Here is a 21,367-nt window from a genome sequence, read left to right as displayed (position 1 = left end):
TAGTGAAAAAAGCGTTGAGTTTTTATAGGAATTTTATTGTTTCCAGTGCATCCTGTTCTCGTTTAATCCAACACCTGTTATCACTCGTTCAAATAATTATCTCTAAGACCATTTTTATTATTTGATAGCAGCAATGACTTCCTTTCTAAATTCAGTTTTATGTTTTAGCCACAGAAGAAATGCCATTAAAAAAATTAAGGCCAAGAATTATTATACCTCTACTTCTTTGGTGGTCATAGTCATTTTTATACAAAATCTTCTAAAACGCCGCCGCCGCCGCCACCGCACAGCATCACAGTGCTACAGCGTTTCATTGCTTGTGTCGGTTGGTTAAGTTGCGTCTATAAGGAAAAAGTTGTCCTCTTAAGCGCCATCTAACAAATTTTGTATAGTTTTTTGTTTTTAATTTTAATTTTATTTTGTTTCTACAACATGTTGTGATGATGTTGCTGATATTAGCCTGCATCCGATTGATGCTGCCGATCTCAATAAATTGCCGACTATTATCTCTCAATCTGTTTCGAATATATCAATGTTGTTGTTGTTGTCTTCGGTCGTCCACGTCGCCGAGGGTGTGTTTTCCCATAACATGCAATTGAAGGTTTAAGTGACGTTTTGTGTACTATGCAGTCAAAGTCTGTCTGCATTATTATTAGATTCATTGAGGGAAGTGCCTTTTGTATCTGTGGAGTGATAATCATTTTGTTCAGGGCGTGGACTCGTGTAGGTGATGGATATTAAATGGTCTTACCTTTTTTTCCTTACAAGAAGTCTATAGGCATAGGTAACTAAAACAAAAGGTAAAATTTAGTTTTAAAAAATTAGGGGACAAAGTTGCACCCTTAGGTTTTTTTAATGGTACATCCCTCATAACCACATGAAAGATCAACCGGCATAAAAAGCAACCAGGGAAGGCAATAATTTATAAAAATTTGTGGTTTTGAATTTGTTGTTGCTTACCTAAAATTATTTCTGAAATGTGAAAATTTTTATTATTTTGCAAAGTATTTGCTCTTTTTGTTTCACTAAAAAATAGACTTTTTAAAATGATTTCCATCAGTATGAGAGGAGAAATTTTTATTTGAAAATATGAGTTTGTTTTGAAAAGTTATATTTAGAGAACAAATAAAAAAATAATTGAATCGAAAAAATGTTTTTTTTAAGTGTTCAATGTACATATATTTGATCTTAATAAATACTATCAGCTTTGCAACTTTTTAAAGTATACATTAATTGCAAAGTTGTATTTTAAATTAGTGGTAAACTTCTATTCTTTAAATAAGGTCTTACAAATTGAAAAGTCAGGACATATTTTATTTTTTTTTTTAAGTTACAAAGTGTATGCTGAAATAAGCTTCTGATATTTCAAATTTAAAGTATTTATTTTTAATTCATTTTTTATTTTGGAGAAATTAATTTAAAAATACTTAATTATTAATTTACCAATGACCACTTTGACAGTGGGGAGCGCGCCTATTGTTGAAATTGTAACTATCCAATAAGTCAGCATTTATTAATGATTTGTATATACAAATATTACATCAATGGACAACTTCCAGAATAGTAGTTTTCGAGTCGTTTATAAGAATACTGCTTGCACCATAATTCAAATGGCGCGACTTGAAATTTACCATCTTCTTGATTTCTCATTTCAGGATGATTGAACGATACAAGTTACACCAAGTTTAAAAACTCTTTACGAGTGGCTTACGGGAATTTCGATTTCACGTGAAGATGATGTGAACTTGCCATCGCTAAAATCACACGTGTACTCCAATAAACCACACCACATTTGCTTTGAATTCTAAACTTCAACCATGAGATCGGTCAAGTTAAGGCCAATTTATGCACCAAGTCATGAAAAATTGAACACTCGAGATGTATTTGTAATATCTACTGTTAGATATTACTCGCGACATAAAGTACTTTAAGGCAATTATTGCAAAAATTTTAAATCGATGTTTTAATCAAACACGATATTAAGATGGCAGAATAGTCGGAAAAACCAGTTCTGGAGATTCCGTCCTTCCGTCTTTTTGTTTATCCCTACTCCTTCCTACAGCCTACAGCCATTGAAATTAAAAAAATTAAAGTTTTTGGAGATTTAGGTTGGACAATTTTCAATTTCAAAAATCTAAAATCTGTCAAAACGAATCATAAGATTAAAAATTTGTATTTCTTAACTTGGCTACTTTCGATGCAGGAACTAATGAACCAATTTTGTATTTTTGTTTTCGGCGAAAGGCTCTTATAATGTTGAACATTTTTGGGATTATTTTTTTTTTCAAAATTTCTATATCACAAAAATAGGTCAAGATTTCATTGTGAAATTCAAATTTAGAACTTATATTTTTAAACACTGACAGTCTTATTTAATAGAATTCGCTAAACAGATGAATAGTTATACAGTGAATAAGGATTTATGTAGGCTCTATGTAACGTTGCAAAAATTCCTATTTATAAAAAAATCTGCTATAAATTTTAGTTATACAATGCTTATATCAAAAAAAGTGCCAAAAGTACTATAAAATCTGCTAGTTGTCATAACAACTAAAATATAACAAAATAATTCCAATTATTTGTATGATATTCTCTTTCGAAAATCTATATTTTTTTTAGATTCTTCGTTTCTTCGGCTCACGAGCTAAACTCGAGAGGCATTATTGTTTTTATTTTAATTTCAAAAAGAGAGGAGAGAAATCAAAATGACATTTACGAAATAATAATAACAATAATTTCCTTATGTAGGCTCTATTCAACCTCAAAACGCGTTTAGCTTATTATGGGACTATGCAACCTTGTATAAGTTTTATAAATAGCATTTTTGCGTTTAGAGGCATTATAGAGATAACATAACTTTATGTAGGCTCTATACAGCGTTTTTAAATAAGACTGTGAACGAATAAGTACCAGAAATATTTCAAAAATATAAATTGAAAATATTGTATATAAAAAATTATTTAAAAAAATGCTCTAACGACTTTCGAAAAATAATTTTTTTAGAAATTTAGTGAAATTTAAATTGTTGAAGATAAGCTTATTTTGCAAGCATATTTTCAAATCTTAAAACATAGGTTCTATTTTTAAAAAGACCCTTTAGCTACAAGTTCTTGTGAGCCTGTCGTGCATTTAATCTTTGTTGGAGTAAGTTTAAAATTTTATATTTTTGAATGGTTTTTCGTAGCTCAAACAATTATTAAAGGCCATAGGACTAAAAGAGAGAATATTTTGTAAAGCTAACATTTCAAGAGAAAAAAATTAAACCTTACTTTGGAAGTTTCATCATTTTTAGTAAAATCTTGAAAATCAGAAAACAGTCAAGTTAGAGTAGTGGAACTTGTGCGTTTTAACTATCAAGATAAGTACATATCTCTCCCTAAAAGCTTCCACATTTTTCTTTGATTCTGAAAGGACACTTTTGAAAACTTAAAATGATGTTAATAAATAATTTTGTAGAAACATTTTAAATGTTTGAATTATATTTTTGGCACGAATACCATTGAGCTGTAAGGCATTCGGAGCTATGCATTTCCCTCTTCGGATTTTCCGATTTTATATGAAGCTTGATTCGAACACAGAACGAAAAAAGTCATCCTATTGACTATTTTGGTAGTCAATATGACTATTTAGTAGTAAATTTTCAACCGATAACCGCGATAGTCAATAGAACAATTGTCGGTTGTCAATTTTGGAATCTGAAATTTTTTTAAAATTTGGTAGTCAATATGACAACTTTAGTAGTCAATGTGACAACTTTGGTTAAACGAAATTGAAACCACGGTTGTCATATTGACTAATGTGGTATTCAATACGACAACTCCGGTAGTCAATAGGACAACTGCGGTAGTCAGTTACGATACAAATTTATAAAAATTACAACGTATAATTGGTAAGAACTTATGTTTGATTAAAATATTAAATCCTATTCAGAATGTTGTTCTGAACGTAATATAATGCTTTTAGAAGAATTCATTCCGTATTTTTTTTTTAATAAGAAATAAAGACTTTTTAAAAAATGTTAGTGAAAATGGAAAAATTTATTTATTATTTATTTATTATTATTTATCATTTATTTTTTATTGTACATACGTTACAATTTTTAACTTCCCATAGGAAGTTATTGTAATGGGTCCGATTTGTCAAATTGAAAATTTTGACATTTCTCGACGTTTCAAGGCCAATAGAGTCGAAATAAAAGATTTTTAGAAAGATGTCTGTGCGTGCGTGTGTACGTACGTTCGTACGTTCGCGACGTTTTTTTCGTTGTCCATAGCTCAAGAACCAGAAGAGATATCGATATCAAATAAATTTTTTTATACAGATAATAGGGCAGAAAGATGCAGAAATTGCTCTCAACAAAAAAAGGTGAACATTTTCTTTAACACTAAATATCTTACGAACCAAAAACGCAAGAGACTTGAATTAAATTGTATATAATAAATTGTAACGTGATCTCAAAGAAGGATATTTTTTGAAAAAAATTTATCTAACGGTTTTTTTTTTAAATCAAAAAAACTGAAAAAAAAATTGTCACCTCCAATATCTAACGACTAAAATATAATTTCATCTCCAAAACAATTTTGAGCAACGGAGAACAATGTTTTTGAAATCTGATAAAATCTTGAGAAAAATCGAATTAACAGCTTTTTTTTATAAAAAATAAAAATCTAAAAAAAACATTACTCAAAGTTGGTAAAAATTGAATATCGATTCAAATATCTTTTCAAAAACTTGAAATTTAGGCTTCAAACTCATTTTATCTTATAACAAATATTGTTTTCAACATTCGATAAAATTTTGAAAAAATCAAATTGACAGTTTTTTTTACAAAAAATAAAAACCTAAAAAAAAATAATAAAAGTTGGTAAAAATTGATTTTCGACTCAAATGTCTTTTTAAAAATTGTAGATACTGTCTTTTATCTACTTTTATCTTTCAAAACATAGTGTTGTTAACATTCAGTAAAATTTTGAAAAAAAAATCGAATTGATAGTTTTTGTACAAAAAATTAAAAACCTAAAAAAATTTAACAAAAGTTGGTAAAAAAAAAATGGTTCAAAAATTTTAGATATATGTATGCTTCAAACTTATTTATTTTACAGAAAATGTTGTTTTCAATATTCAATGATTCTTATATAAAAATCCAACAGTCCGTTTTTTCATAAAAAATAAAATCTACAAAAAATAGTACGCAAATTTGGTAAAATCGATACTAGTACATATAGACAAACTTTTACGCAAGACAAATCGACAGAAGGGATGGGAAGTTATCAGTGTGGGTCGCATCCCAGCCTCTTTTTTTTTTAAACTCAACTCACAACATTTTGTAGAAAACAGCAAAAAAAAACTAATAAGGAATGGTTTTCTATTCATGTATTATGAAAAAGAAAGATATTGACTTAAAATTTTTGTACCTTACACCAAATATAGTGATAAATATTTTGTTAAAATTTTAGAGGAAACGACAGTTTTAAGTTTCTGCCATATGCCTGCTTTTTTTTAGCGATTTTACGTAAGAAACGTTAAAAAAAGATCAAAAAGTTAATATCTTTATAACTATAACATCGCATGAGTGAATGCTACACACACAACAAACAAAAGTGAAAAATCTATTTTCCAAGCTCTAGGTACGATGATTATTGTTAAATAGAACAATTTTCAATAAATCAGTAAAGATATTGACTTCAAACTTCTTATTGCTTTAATTTTTCGCAAAATATTATTTTAGGATCTTAAAAAAACACACAATTCAAAATTTGAAAAACTAAGACAAATGGTACCGATTGCGGTAAACGTTTGCATTTAAAAAGTTTACTACAACTTTTTATATTATTTTTTTTTCTAAAAAAAAAAACAGCATTATTACATAAATAAATTTAATTGTATTTTAAGCTTTATATCCCCCTACTTGGAAAATACCTCGCATTTTATACAGCTTATATCTGTATTTATCAACTCAACTTGAAAAGACTTCAAGGCCCATTGCACAACAGCTGCTAAAAAAAGTACCTAATTTCTTCTGTTCTAACTTATTTTTGATGAATGAGAATTTCATTATCAGCAATCTTTTTTTAGTGATTCTAAATGCCTTTTCTATTAACAGAATATAAATCAGTTTCCCCACTTTTTTAACATACAAATAAACATACTAAAGCTGTAAGTTTAATTTTATTCACATGTATCAGTCAACCGGATAAAAGATCAATTTATCCGAATAAAAGACGTCATCTTCGAAGCATAATACAAAAATCCAATAAAGATTTTCTAGATTACCATTTGAATTGATAATGCTATCAACATATACTCAACTCATGCTCATCATACTCCGAAAATCCATCCAAATATCTATAAGTTATAATTTCTGTCATTTTATGATTATACATTTAATGACAGAAACCCATAAAAAAAACTGATCCCATCTCACTTTTCTTTTTATTAATCAAATTCAATTACTTTCCTAAAAAAAAAGAAAACAAAATATAAAAAGACTGGAAATCGATTAAACTGTCACAACACCTGAAAACGAGATTTCTTATGTAGATATATACCAAAAACTCATATCATATACACTCTCTACCTACCCCAAGTATCTTTCAAGCTGTTTCTTTTTTAAAATTCCTTCTCTTACAAAGATATAAGATACTAAGATACTAAGAAATAAGATACTCTCCTACAGCACGCAAAACGCAATCCGTTGACCCAAAATATGCCCCAGAAAAAAATCCCAAAAAACAATAAAACCAACTCATATTCTATCCGTTATTTCTTTTCCTCGATTATGCGCTCTTGTATATTCAAATCTGCAACAGGTTGTTTTGTCACCTTGACAATCTCGAGACATCAGATATCGGTCGCTAACTCCCACAACACAATCCCCCATCAACATCAACTATACAAACCTCGATATTGTGATGACTATCTGAGTATCACTCCATCATCAAACAACCAGGTTTGAGTGAAATTCAATCGCGCAAGACGCAACTCGGCGCAACCCTAATAAAACCCAAAAAATTCAATCTAACTCAAAAACATACACTGACAAAACAAAAAGGAAAACCGTGGAAAACGGAAAACCATGTGTGATTTGAGTGCAATCAAAATAAAAACAAACTCAAACAACTCACTCAAATTGTATCTTTTTCTTTGGTATGAGGAAGAACATCGAGTGATAAAATAAAAGATACTCAGATACTTTACTCATGGCTGCTTTAGCTCGATTGAATCGAATAATAATAATTGTTCTTTCAGCTTCTTGGTAAATCGTAATAATTAGTATGAGTTCAGAAATGGTCCGGGAAAGCTGCGTGTTCGAGATTGGGTTCCGGGATAAATATTATTGTGTGATGATGTAACAACAAAATCTGAGATATCTGAAAAATTCTTTTTGAGATTTGTTTATTGTTTTTTTTTTTTAATTCCATACGTTTTTCAGTTTATAATTTATATCCTTTTTCTGGAATCCTTAATTTTTCCCAAAAACGAGTACAAGAGAAAAAAAAAACAAAATATAAGAAAGAAAAGAAAAAATCAAAAAAAAGTATCTTTGCGGTTGCGTTTGTGGTATTGGGGAATAATATCAAAATTGGATTTCGGTTTTTGTTTTTGTGCACCTCCTCGGGCGGACAAGTGCAGCATATCAAGGTGCGTTTTTCCTTGAACTTGGCGTCACGTTGTTGGTTTGAATCTGGGGTTTGTCGATTCGGTATCTGTGTCGATGCGGTACGGTGAAGTGGTGGTGAACAATCTGCATCTTTTATTTTTTTGGCAAAATTTCATCGCAGCCAAAGACTTTTTAGCCAAAGAAAAGGAGGCGAGAAGGTGCTTGGGGGCGGAAGAGTAATAAATTGTTTGGTTTTTGTGGTTTTTCCTTTTCATTTTATTATACGATTCTTTGATGAAATCTTTTATATACCAAAGTGTTATGTGTTTTGTATTTTTTGTTTGGTCTTTAAAAAAATAAAAATTCAAAAGTGTCATCAACAAGCTCAATAATACAAAAGTTCTTGAAAAGTATTATATAAAACAAAAGTATATCAAAAGATAAAATCAACGTCAGTCTTTTGGTGTAGTGTGAAGTGACGTTGAAGTGATTAATTGAATTTTTACCTTTACCTATATATGTACCTATTTACTTGTACTTACTTGCATACTTAGAGATACTTACTTACAATTAGATACAGCTACAACACCTTTTCGATCGATTCGGAATTTTTTGTTTGTTTGTAACTATGTACATACGTTAATATATCTGTAATATTGTTTGGCAGTGAAGTGATAAGGAATTACAATATTGATCCTGATAAGCTGGGAAATAACTTAAAGTAGCCGGATAACATCGTACATTCGTATACATCAGGTGGCGATTCTTATACGAATAATATAGAGACAATCTTTTGTATTTAGGTATGTATTTTATAAATATTAATATTTTTAAGTGTTTTCCAATTGATAATGAAACTAATTACCAGTTATAGTATTTTGTTGACGAATGGATTATAGTGACATAATCAATAAATAAAAAAAAAAAAACAATGATATGTCACTGTGACTGTTAAGTTTTAATTGAACTTAAAGTGAATGAAGCATTGTATTTCGAAAAAAAAGAGTATTTACTTTTGAAGAAAAGTCACATGGATTTATAAAGATAGGGTTATGTTCATATCCGATTTAAAACACATTATCTAATATCGTACGTGCGTTCTAACATTTTTTGATAATTGATTGTTAAGCGGTTAACATTTTTATTGATAGCAAAATGCTTAATACTTCACAATTTACCAATTGAGTAGTAAATTTTTTTGAAATAGAAGTGCAAGGCAACTTTAATAATGGAAACAGACCTACATAATTGTAAATGTCAAGAAATCTGAAATTACATATCGGCTATGCAAATTACTTAAAATTTAAATATAAAGAGTATATTGTATATAAAAGTTAATGTATGTTTATTTTTTTGTCAAAGTAAAACGTAAGTCCTTAACAACTTAAGGCAATATTAGCCATATGGCTGCTTTGGTTAGGGTTCTATACCATGTCCTTTTATGAAATTTTCAAAAACAAATCCGCACATTTACAGCTTTATATCCTGGATAAATTCACGACCTCTTTCTTTTTAAGGATTGGCATAATTGTGGAGCATTCGCATAGATCTAATGTTTTAAGAGGCCTCAAAGAAAAATGTTTAAAGGTGTTAACTTAGCAGGTATCTATCTATTCACCATAACAAAAACACAAGTCTAGTTTTTGAATAGGTTGAAATCTAATCACACCTCCAGCCCAATAACCCCACCAAACAGTTACACATTGAGGGTGTATATGATTTTTAACAGTCGTTCTTGGATATCATATATGAGAACATTTTTCTTTCGAAATGGAAATGGGCCCATCCAAGAAAACGGATAGAAAAGCTTAAAAGGAAAGCATTTTATTTTGATTAATTTTATAAGTATGATGTCGGATCTGCTTATAAAAATTAAAGATGTCAGGTTGTAAAACATCCATTCACGTCAAATAAAATGGCTAAACATTTTGTAAGACTTTATTCATTAGGAATTTCAAAAATAAATTCAATTCTCTTATTTTGTCGACTTTAGAATGTGACCTCAGTATTTACCGCTTGAAACAATCACACAAATCAATATCGTTTGTCTATCTGATTTCTTAAGTGTCTTTATTATGGAGTTTTTTTTAACTCTTTTTTTAAATTAAATGGCAAAAATACATATTATTTCAAAAGAACAAAAATTCGAACGCACGTGTTTCTTTTTCAGTTAAATTGATTTAAGTATCAAAATGCCTCTAGCTACCCTCAAATAAAATAAATGTAGTTATTATTTTTATCAAGATAAAATCAGGTTTTTACTGGAATTCACAAATAATATAAAAATGGTACACTTAGGAAATAAAATAAACAAAAATCAATTAAAAGTTCAATATAATAAAAAAAAAATAAGTATACGCCTGGGTGTCCCAAAAATTCCTACGAAAATAAACGTATTGCATTTTTCCTATGAACGATATTTATTTTGATTTGGTTATTTACATGAAGTTAAGATTGTATATATCAAAACAATTATATTAAATATAAGTAGTGCAGCAAAATTTTGTCTTCAACTTGATTGGGTTCCATGGGTTAATTGGTTTTTTGATTTTTGACATGCAAAAAATATATCTACCAAATTTGAGAAAAATAAAGAACTTGTATAGTCATTTATATTTGGGTGGTCATGTTTTTGTCAAATATATTGACACCTTAGATTAAACAAATAAAAATTCGTATGTTGGTTCGGTTTTGTTGCAACTTATTCAAGTAATGAAAATATAGAAAATATTTTTTTCATGATATTTCTTTTTTGTTATAAGGTCTGAACGTTAACATGTGTAAAATACTACATCATTTAAATGACCACCTGGCGATATGTTGCAAAGCTTCGAATCTTTGGAGGTAATTTTCGGTCACTTTTTGACACATATAAGGCGGTATCTCGGTGATAGCTTGACGAATATTGGTTTTTAGGTGCGTCTTTTGTCTTTTGCGTAGCCCCACAAAAAAAGTTCAGTGTTGTCAAATCGCATGATTTTTATGGTCAGTTGATATTGCCACTTCGAGAAATTACGCGGCCAGGAAATATTTCTTTAAATAAAGCCATACTCGCTCGACTTCTGTAGCATGTGGCACCGTCTCGTTAAAACAAAATTCTCTCCAAGTCATATTCAGCAATAGCAGGCAAAAAAAAGTCGGTTATCATAAGACCATGAAACTCCGAATTGACGGTGACAGTCGTTCCATCGTCGTTTTCGGAAAAGTAAGTTCCAATCACACCTCAGGATAAAAGAAAGCACCAAACAATGACTTTTTGTGGATGAAATGGTCTCTCTTCTGTTATTTTAGGATTCTCAGAACAACACTCATTCGAACTTTACATGGTATAGATGTAGATCCCAATACACAATATGCCATAATGTGCCAAAAGACAGTTCTAATTCCTGAGATCGATGAGGAATCAATATGTACGGGTCTATGTCATCACTTACACTTACAGCATCGATATTCTCAGTAGTACAAGCATAACGTTAATGCACAGGCTTTACAATATCTGTAACCAATCCATTCCCTTCAAATTTCGTCACAATTTTGCCAATTGCTTGCGTAGTTTGGCGATTATGTAAATCATAATCTCCTATTAAAGCACGATATGTGGCTGTGGAAGAACCACCATTTTTTTAGTTGGTTTTAACAATTGGTATGCATTGTGCGAACGTTAAGCGATCCATTTTCGTAAATTTCAGACGTTCAACTGAAAAAAAAATTGGTTTAACAACTTAGTGTGTCAGATGTCGAATTTCAGCTCTTTACTCCTGAACCGCAAAATGGATACCTCGTTACTTAAAGACAAGTGTTTTCCTATAAAAGTATATTGATTTAAATTTTCGAATTCAACTTTACATAAATCAGCTTAACTAATGTTTCTCTCTTTCAATAATTTTTCTTCTAAGAAAATTAAACCCACAGTTTCTTTAATAAATTGCTTTAAAGTCTACACAGAAGCTTAAGCTTGTTAGGCCAATCTTATTTATCACCAAAAATATAAGATGCAAGTTTCCATGATCATAAATTAAATTTTGTTTGTATATGTTACAAAAATACAAAAAAATATTTCTAAATATTAACGTTATCTGTACAAACTATACAAAAATTGGCGCATTATTATTCAACCTAAATCAATTCATCATAATAACAAGTTGACAAAAATAAAACAGAACTTTCATGCCTACATGACATCAGTTAAGGATGTGAATATGTCATTGTTAATGTGGCATATTCTCCACAAGAGTAGATACTTGATAACAAAAAAGTCAACAATAATTGCAAAATCACAAACCAACCTCATACACAAAGCGTATAAATAAATGACTATTATGTACCTACGACAACAAGACAAACATGAAACAACAAATACAAAAAAACATCAACAACAGTAAAACACAAAATGCACGTAAAACTGTATACAGTATACGCCTTCATCAGGACGAAAATCATCTACGATTGATTTCCATCATCATCATCATCATCTGGGTCAAGGACAACAGCGATTAGCACTTTTTCTATTTTTTGAACATTATCTCTCAGCAACTTTGTCGTAGTAGTGAGTGGAACTAAACGAACATCATCCTGGAGCAGCACCCATAAGCAAAAATAACAACAACAACAAAATTAAAAAAGGACTTTTTTTCATTTGTTGTTTACCCCCAAAAAAACATCTATAAGTAGGTCGTCCTTTTCGACGTCTCTTGTTATCGTTGTCGTAGTCCTCATAGAAAGAAGGACCTATATTATAGTTATAGAACTTAGGCCCGTTGTACAATTAAGCATCCTTTTTTTGCATTATAAGGGCAAATATTTATACAACATAATCCTTACAGCCTTAGATAAATTAAATTCAAGAAGGATTAAAACCAAAAACAACTTCAAAAAAATATGCTTAACCCCAACGGAACGATTATAATATGAGGGAAAACAGATGGCTCCCCAAAAAGAAAATAAGGATAATTTTATTTGGGTCACCAGCATTAGGATCATAATCATGGCATATAGTGGTAGTGCGATGTTGTTTTGGGATAATATGGTGATGATGGTATTAACCCTCCTCCCACCCCGACCATAAAAATTGGTTCTGGATATTTAACATTTTGATATATCCTTTCATACCCAATATTCAAAGACAGAGAGGATAAATTATGTATGGTTAGAGATCTATGCTCATAGCCTTATCAAACTTATTTTCCCAAGTAGGCAGATAATGTGTGCGGTTATGAGACCAACAAAAACCCAACCCCTGGAGACTTAACTTGTCTCATCATCATCCAGACATTGATATTATAAAACCAAACTAAAAAAAAACAACAATAAGACCAAGTACCGTAAAAACCGAGAGAAGTAAGAGTTCATATATAATGAAAAACCCTTTAACTGCAGGGATCTTTCTCGCAACAATGAATTTTCACGGACTATGAATAAAAGATTAGAAGAGAACTTTTTTATTTTATAAACCACACGAGATGTTAAGTAATTTCTTTTTTTCTTCTTGTTTAATATTAAACAAACTCATTTTCTAGATGGTAATCAAAATTTGGAATTTCCTCATACTTCCGTTTATTTGTATTTCAAATGTTTCTCTATGCATATACAGGATAGGTAGCTAGGAGCTAAATGATAGATACAAAAGATAAGATTGTAAATATCTATAGAAATAATAAAAAGAATAAATACGAGGAAAAAGGTCGTGATGTGCTCACGAACCACAACCGCTGAATATGATTGTAGTTTTGCATAAAAAGAGCAGCAGCAACAAAAGTAACAAAAGCAACAGCAACAGCAGCACATGTTATATGTTGACAAGTGTATAATTAGTGTAGTTTTGCGAATCAGGGCCGGATTTAATGATGCATGATGAGAAAAAGGGCTCCATTTGCAAAGACGCTTTCAACATTACTATGATAAGATAGATGTTTTATAATTTCTAAAATAAAGAATAACATGTTCAAATTAATCAAACTTTTTGATAAAAAAATTAAGTTTTTTGGTGGAATTATGAAAAAAGTTAACATTCTTTCAAATATAGTTTATTTCTGGTATTTAATCATACAGGGTATCTCATTAAACACTCATAGTTTTTTCCATTGATAGGAATTAGTCCAATATTTCGACAACTGCTAAAATGTTACCTGTTATCTTTTGCAATTAGACTGCTAAACTTTTAAGAAAAAAATATAAAATACACTTCAATTTCAAAAACAAAATTATCTTAAGTTCATTGCAAAGTAATTTTTTGGTTGGCAATTTGAAAAGAAGGCAAAGATGAAAGTGAAAACAATTTTAGAGCAGTCAAAGCTGAGGATATGGAAGAACCAATTTTGTAGACAGAATTATGGTGAAATGAACATATTCAATTAATATAAACCACGAAAGCCAACAATCTTCCCGATTAAGACGAAGGAAAGATTGATATATCTAAGCTGAAGTCTAAGAAAAACCCTGGAACAGATGGTTTGAATGCCGAGCTTTTCAATGCAGCTGGATATAATTTGGTTTAAATTATAATCGGAAAAAAGCATGCCCAATAAATGGAACCTCAGTATTGTTTGCCCAATACTGGAAAAATTAAACATTCTAAACTGCAACAACTATAGAGGAATCAGTCTCCTTAACATCGCTAACAAAATATGTAAATATTTAAAGCCCATCGTCAACAGCTTAATTAATCCTTATCAGTGTGGTTTTAGACCAGGAAGTCAACATTCGATCAAATATTCACATTACGGCAGATCCAGAAAGAAACCCACAAACTTCAAATCGACAGCGATGCTCACTAAAGGTTGTAAAGAACTTAACCAAATTTTTCGTTGTCAAAAAAGACATTAAAAAAGGTTATGCGATGTGAGGTACTTTCCTTAACAGCGTCCTAAAAAGAGCTTCCTCGTTACCACTAGAGGCACTATCTTTTAAAAATCTAAACACTTAATGGCATATGCTGATGACATTCACATAACAGGGCGAACTAAGCTTGATGTCAATGAGCTTTTGTGAGTAGAGGCGGCAAAAAAACTTTAGCTGTTAATGAGGGCAAAACAAAGTACATGTTGTCGTCAAAGAAGGACCTACAACACCGACGCCTCGGTCAAAACGTCAATATCGACAGACGTAAAATTGAGGTAGTTAAGGACTTCTACTACCTAGGATTCGCTATGAACATAGAAAACAACATCAGCGTTGGGATCAAATAATATATATAAGAGCCTCATCATCCCCGTCTTGTGATATACGGCGCAGAAGTATTTTTGCAGGCCCCTAGACATCTAGCTAGGGGCCAAGGCAGATGGAAAAGTTTGTTCGGTAACACCTTTGCTCACAAAGGAATGTAGTAAGTAGGTAATTTGAAACTAGTGGACATTTTGAAGCCGTGTTCTCACTCAAGATCAACAAAACCCTGGTTTTCTGATTCCCCGTTTATCTTTGGAATTTAGCCTTCCACAAATGACATAACACCGTATTTTGGAAACATTCTAATGTCAGTTAATAGAATAACTCATGCAACAAATGATCTGAATTTTCATGGAAAGATCATCTTCAGTGGTGTGGAAGCAGAAGCAGTCAGTTTTTGTGCATGGAAAATCCAAAAAATTATTATTAAAAGCTTTTTCATGCTTGACATGTCACTGAAGTTTGATGCAAATTTTGTGGGTGTGATTGCACAATACTAATACGAAAATTGTTACGGATGGCGTGTGATTAATTTTTATGGCAGGAATTAGCAGTACCCGTATTTTGCTGGTTAATGCAAAACTTTCATACCAGAGTTCTGGGTTCAATCACAGTCGGTGCCACCTAAACTTTTTCATTGGCAATGCCCATCACGAAAAGTAATTTCATAAAGCTGTAGGCCCCTTCCACCCCCGAAATCACTGGCACACAGGAATGGTTGAAAATTGTAACTCACCAGGCCCTGATTCTGTAAGAACTGTTGAGCCACCAAATTTAATTCAACGGAATGCAAATATATTAAAGTGAACGCGAATTTTCTAAATGTGATGGAGAAGTGGACATAATTGGCTTCAGAGATCTTATGATTTTACAACTTAAGACTTTTTTATTTGGAACCATGTGAGTAAAAAAGTCTTACCACTCCACAATCGATTCAAGGCCTAAAGATAGAAATCCTGAAGTTGCTGATACATAGATCAAATAATAGAAATTAGGAAAATTTAGTTTGGATCCTGCGTTTTCAGAAAACCTTACGAACAAAGACGTAAGGTCATCTTTGACTTGTGGGTTACAGTTGAATTGTATATAGATGATGCAGGATTGGAGTCTGAAGTCATGACAGTTTCATTAGATTTGCCAAGCTGAAATTTGTGTAAGGAAGAGTTCTTGTTGCCAGAAAAGTCCCCGAACAAAGCATTTTATCGTTTTCACACTTTTTTAAACCATATATTCACACATGGTGACTTAGAAAAACAAACTGAAAAAATGACAGTCAGGATGACAGATGTAGATTCAACAATATGGCCGCTAGCAACTGTCAAAAGACCTCCCTGTTGGAAGAAGACTCATCTTTAGTTTAAGAGTGTGGTCTCATTTAATGACTCTTAATGTGACCGTACTCTTAAACGTAAGATTTGCAAAACCCTTCATTTCATTTCGATGGCACTAAGTTTGAACCCACTCAAGGGCCTGAGACTTATTTTCAGATAAGTCCATACAAATATATGTGTAAGAGATACACTTAAGTTGTTGTATATATTTTAAATTCGATTTGAATGGGATGAGTCAGAATGAATGCGCATCCAAATGCACTGCACCGTGACGGTAAAGATAAACATATATTCAAATAATGAGAATGAAACAACAACAAAACACACACAAAACTACACCATGATACCCCTACCTGTTTCCATTGAAAAAAAGTGAATCAGCACTGCAGAGGTAGCAGCAAGCATCGCATAAACTAAGACCACTCACAGACTTTTCTTCTTTGAAAAGCCTCCTATAGCCATGTCGAGTGCGAGCACACCCTTTCTTCTTAAATGATTTGCACATCATATCCACTATACGCTATACAGCCCACACCATACCTTATCTATTTTGTTGTATATTATTTTGCTTATAGGCCCACACCACCTGGGGCGTCTAATTAATTGTAGACTTTTAGTTAAGAATCTGTCTAAAGAACAAACTGATTTAGACGAAAAGATACATAAACGTGTATAAGCTTATTTTCACAATTAGGTCGTTTTTATTTTGTTGTTGTTCATGCTCTGTCTTACGTTGCGTTTTGATTTGATGTCTTTAAAGTCTATAATGATGGTATATTTTTAAGCCTTAAATATATAAATGAACTCTTGTAGAGTACATTATTAGTACCTTTTGGTGCATTGCATTGCATATAAATAAAAATAGAAAATTAATGTTTTATTTAAAAATTTGCCGGCAGATTTTTCATTCCTATCTTTCGTATGTAAATACAGTAAGGAAACTTTATTTTTGGCTTGATGATGTTGTTTTAGATACTTAAAGAATTTGTATTCGAATGCTGCTAGAAAAACACGAGTTCGTCTATGGCTTTGGTGCAAGAATGTATTTTTATTTGCGCATTAAACAAAATACAAATTGTGTGAAGTTAATTAAGGCGAAAAGCGAGTGATAAGTGATTTCGAACCCGGAAAGACTGAATGAAATTTTGTTGGTCATGTGTTTCATTTTTGTGAGATAGATAGACATTTGAAAGAAATAATGAATAGGAAGAAGAAAATTCAACAAAACGGAATCAGAATTCAATGATAAAATGTATACACTATAAAGCTATAATTATGGTAATAAGAGTTTATTCTTGGTATAAGAAAAAGGAAGTTCTACGAAATCATCCAAAACATGAAGAATCTAACCGAAATCAGATGATTGAAAATGCCCTTCAATCGGAAAGTAGATTACTCTATAGTCAGCCTAATTATAACTTGTGTGAAAAGAACTACTTCCAAGATATTTTCTCCTATAAAGATATACTTCTAATTTTTTAATAAAGATGCGAACTTCTACATTTAAATGGAAAACCATACAACGGAAGCTTTTACCAATTTTGTAAACAGGCAACGAGTTCCACTAAGGTTTGTACAATAAGAGTCCAAAAGATTTTATTTCGTTACCAGGTATTTATACAAAAATGTATGTAATTTCGAAAGAGAGATTACGTTACATTTTCAGTTAAACTTTTAAGGCGAATTTATAAATATAAAAAAGATGGCGATTGGTATAATGTGAGTGCCAGATTTGAATTTAAAAGTTAATTTTGACAGTTACAGAATTTGAATTTAAATTCTAGATATTTAAGAATTGTTTACAACATTTCAAAAATAAAAGTTAATGATGATCAGTAGTGTTATTTTCTGCTTCAACAGTATGCTTAAAAATTTTAAAGTTACCAGTCCATCTGACGGCTAAGCCAATGCTTAAAAATTCATAAAATCTTTTGAAGAAAATTATAATGATTACTTTCAATGAATGAATATTTGAATTTAAAATTAAATTGAATTGAACAATAATACAAGGGGTAGCGACAATTTCTCTTAATCCATACGAAAACTAAACCAACATTGCTCCTAACCTACGATTCTTTGAATCGAAAATTCATATTTCCACATATCTGTCTATTTATTTGGTGTTATTACAATTATTGAATTATGAAAATTTGATACATTTTCAACTAACTTTGTCTTTAAAATAATCATAATATGCTCTTGCGATTCCATTTTTAGTTGTAAAAAAAACAATACTACAATTTTTTACAGTATACGTACTTTTGTCTTATTTTATTTCATTTGCATATTTTATTTACCTTTACGTTTAGAACACCTGTTTTCTCTGGCCATATCTAGAGAACCATCGGAGATATTGACTTCAAATGAATTATTTTCAAATTTTCTCAAAAACGAACCGATTGATTTGTATTAAATTTTTTTTGCTTTAACTTGTCGTCTTTCAATGAAACATAAAATATTTGTGAATTGCTTCAGACCAGGGTTGTTGCGGATGAGAAATTTTGATATCTGAAGATGCGGATGCGGATTTTTTGAGACTCACATCCGTGGATGCGGATTTTAGAATTTATTACATCAAAACAATTTTAAGTCCGCGTAAATAAAGGGAAATTGTATTGATTATCTTTGCATTTAATAATTAAATTTAAAAATTAATTATATTTAATAAAAAGCACGATTGCAGCCTTCTCAGACTGTAATCTTATTCTTAGTGGATCGTATATTAATCCAGCTCCGCTAAATAGTTTTTTTTAAAAGATTTTCATTGTTGGCGCTCTCAAATAAAACAAACTCTTCTGGGTGCTTTGACTTCAAGTGGTTTTTCAACGAAAAAGTTGTGCGTCCTTTTCGTGAGTATGTTTTACGACATATTTTGCATTCGGACTTGTCAGGATCATTTTTATTTAAATTAAAATGGATCCAGATGCTTCTTTTTGTTGGTGGCGGCATATAGCAAGAGCTTTTATATCCTCAAATCTGTGACTATTGTTGCTTTTTTCGTCGCCTACTTGGGACCGAGATTTTTTGATTTAAAATTGTTACAAAGGGTGAAAGGGTCGTTTTTATTTATAATGGTATAGTATGCCGTGCTTTTGCTATTTTTCGAATTTGAAAAAAAGCGTTGAAAAACATCCGCATCCGCAACAAACTCCGCATCAGTTTATGCGGATTTGGATGCTAATGTTGGAATTATTGCGGATGCGAATATTCGCAACATCCCCACTTCAGACCATTGCCCCACAGAACTGTTTTAAAGTTTTCTCAAGAACCAATAAACCGATTTCAATATTTTTTCTACACAAGCTCTTATACCGAATTAAAAATATTTGTTGTCTAAAAATATTGTTGTTTGTTTTTTTGATCTAAAAAAACATATTTAATTATTTTTGAATTGTTAATTAATTGCAAAATGTAATATGTAAGAAATGTATTTTAAAGGAAACAAATTCACGATTTTCTTTTTGATAAATAAAATTAATTGACCGCAAAAAATTAAAAACTATGCATTCCATAAATCAAAAGTTTTTTCTCTTGAAATTTGTTTAAATTTGTATTCAATAAATAAAGAAATTCGCTCTGTAATGACCATTTCCTTTAAAACAGAACATGTTGCACTAAAATCACTAAAACATATTCACTAACGGAATTTTGGGTTGAATTTGTATTTGCCAATTAAACATTTGCAAAGTTATTCCTCCACGTTATCATCAATCAAAAAACAACAATTATTTTCAGTTCTTATTATCTCATTCCTAGAGATCAAAGGTTTATGACCGGGTTAAGGGAAATAACAATCATTGAGTCTCTTTACCAACAAAAAGAAAGATAATTTAACTACATGGTAGAGTAATAAAATTTTGCGATGAAACCGCGAGATACCTAAGATCGTGGTAATAAAAACTGTGTGACACTCATTTTGCAAACATACAATTTAGAAAATGTTGTACAGTTTGTTCTATTATGGTTTACATTGATTAAAATCTTTTAATAAATCCACATATCAAAAATAAGAATCGATATAAGGAATCTCAATTGTAACAATTTGTTTATAAGAGACAAATAGTGCAACCAAATTATGATAAACTGACCTTATATCAAAAACTCATAAAACAGTATTTTTTATGATTGTTATTATTATTGCTTTTTCTTAAATACGTTTATCACCATTCTTTTTTAACCTAATTATTTCTCAACTACTAAATGATCGGTGCTCTAAATACTTCTTTTTATTATCAGTCTTTCAGATTATAAATAAATTTCCATTCATGAAAATGCCACTGAAATGTTGTTTTTATTAAAGAGGTACCATTCATATGAATTGGATGTTTTATTATTATGTTCATGTTATTTTTGTTATCATTTTGGTATTTTGTTTCTTTTATTTTGTATATTTTGTTGCAAGTTTAACCCTGATAAGATTGATAAAAAATATATTATTAACAACAAATCTTTCACTAATTGGATGTGACTGTCGTGTTGCATTTTATATGACATAGATTGCCAATGAACCGGTTGATTTTTTTCTTTAATATAAAATGGATTAAGACCAACTAGAGATACACTATCATATCAATCGAGAGCTCAAACAGAACAAAATTCATTTAAATACATTTCATGCGGCTTTCACAGTAAAACAAAACTAAGAAAAACATGGACTTTTACTCTAAATTCGTTGAGTGTCTGGGCAAATTCTTTGCTTATCTTGACTTCTCACGAAACCCCACAACGAAGACGATGAAGACGGGCTTCAAGTCGTCGTTCGATGACGATAAAGACGCACGACGAAAACGACCATGTTGTCGACAAGATGGGAATTTGCATTAAAAATTAAAAACAGCTTCTTCTACTCTTTTGCATCAAGTCAAGTCCATGCGATAATCGCATAGCGTATGGAATATGCAACACACTCTTCAAATATTTTAAGCAATTTAAATTTATACTTTTTATCAACATCTCACAGTCACCATATCGAATAAAATGTCATTTCATTAAAAAACTTAAAAACAAAAAATTAAACTGCACGCATGCCCCAAGAAAATCACAGGTGGATGGAATATTGCAGTTTTGCTGCCACATCGCTAATTGATTCTTCTTTTTTCCTTTTACTTGACTTGACAAACTTGTTGCGCGTTGTATATCAATTGAAAATAAAATTCCTCCTGGATGGGCTGGCCCGCACTGTGGGACCTGGGATTATATGGGACTGGCAGTAAGCGATTAACTCTTCGCTCAGTGCATCCTAATTACCTGCACTTTTTATTGCCTCCGTCCTATC

General features: G+C 30.9%; 1 protein-coding gene across 1 annotated transcript in view; it reads left to right on the top strand.

Annotated features, from left to right (window-relative positions):
* Window positions 1-7,267: 7,267 nt before the first annotated feature.
* Window positions 7,268-21,367, top strand: part of LOC129946291 (uncharacterized) — a 54,419-nt gene continuing 40,319 nt past the window's right edge. Inside the window, exon 1 of the mRNA XM_056056424.1 lies at window positions 7,268-8,403. The gene's annotated coding sequence lies outside the window, so the exon portion shown is untranslated. The remainder of the gene's footprint in view (window positions 8,404-21,367) is intronic.

This window comes from Eupeodes corollae, chromosome 2, assembly GCF_945859685.1.
Source record: "Eupeodes corollae chromosome 2, idEupCoro1.1, whole genome shotgun sequence".
In the NCBI taxonomy this organism is placed as follows: Eukaryota; Metazoa; Arthropoda; class Insecta; order Diptera; family Syrphidae; genus Eupeodes; species Eupeodes corollae.
Note: the sequence above shows the minus strand (reverse complement) of the source record. Positions and strands in the feature narration are given on the sequence as shown.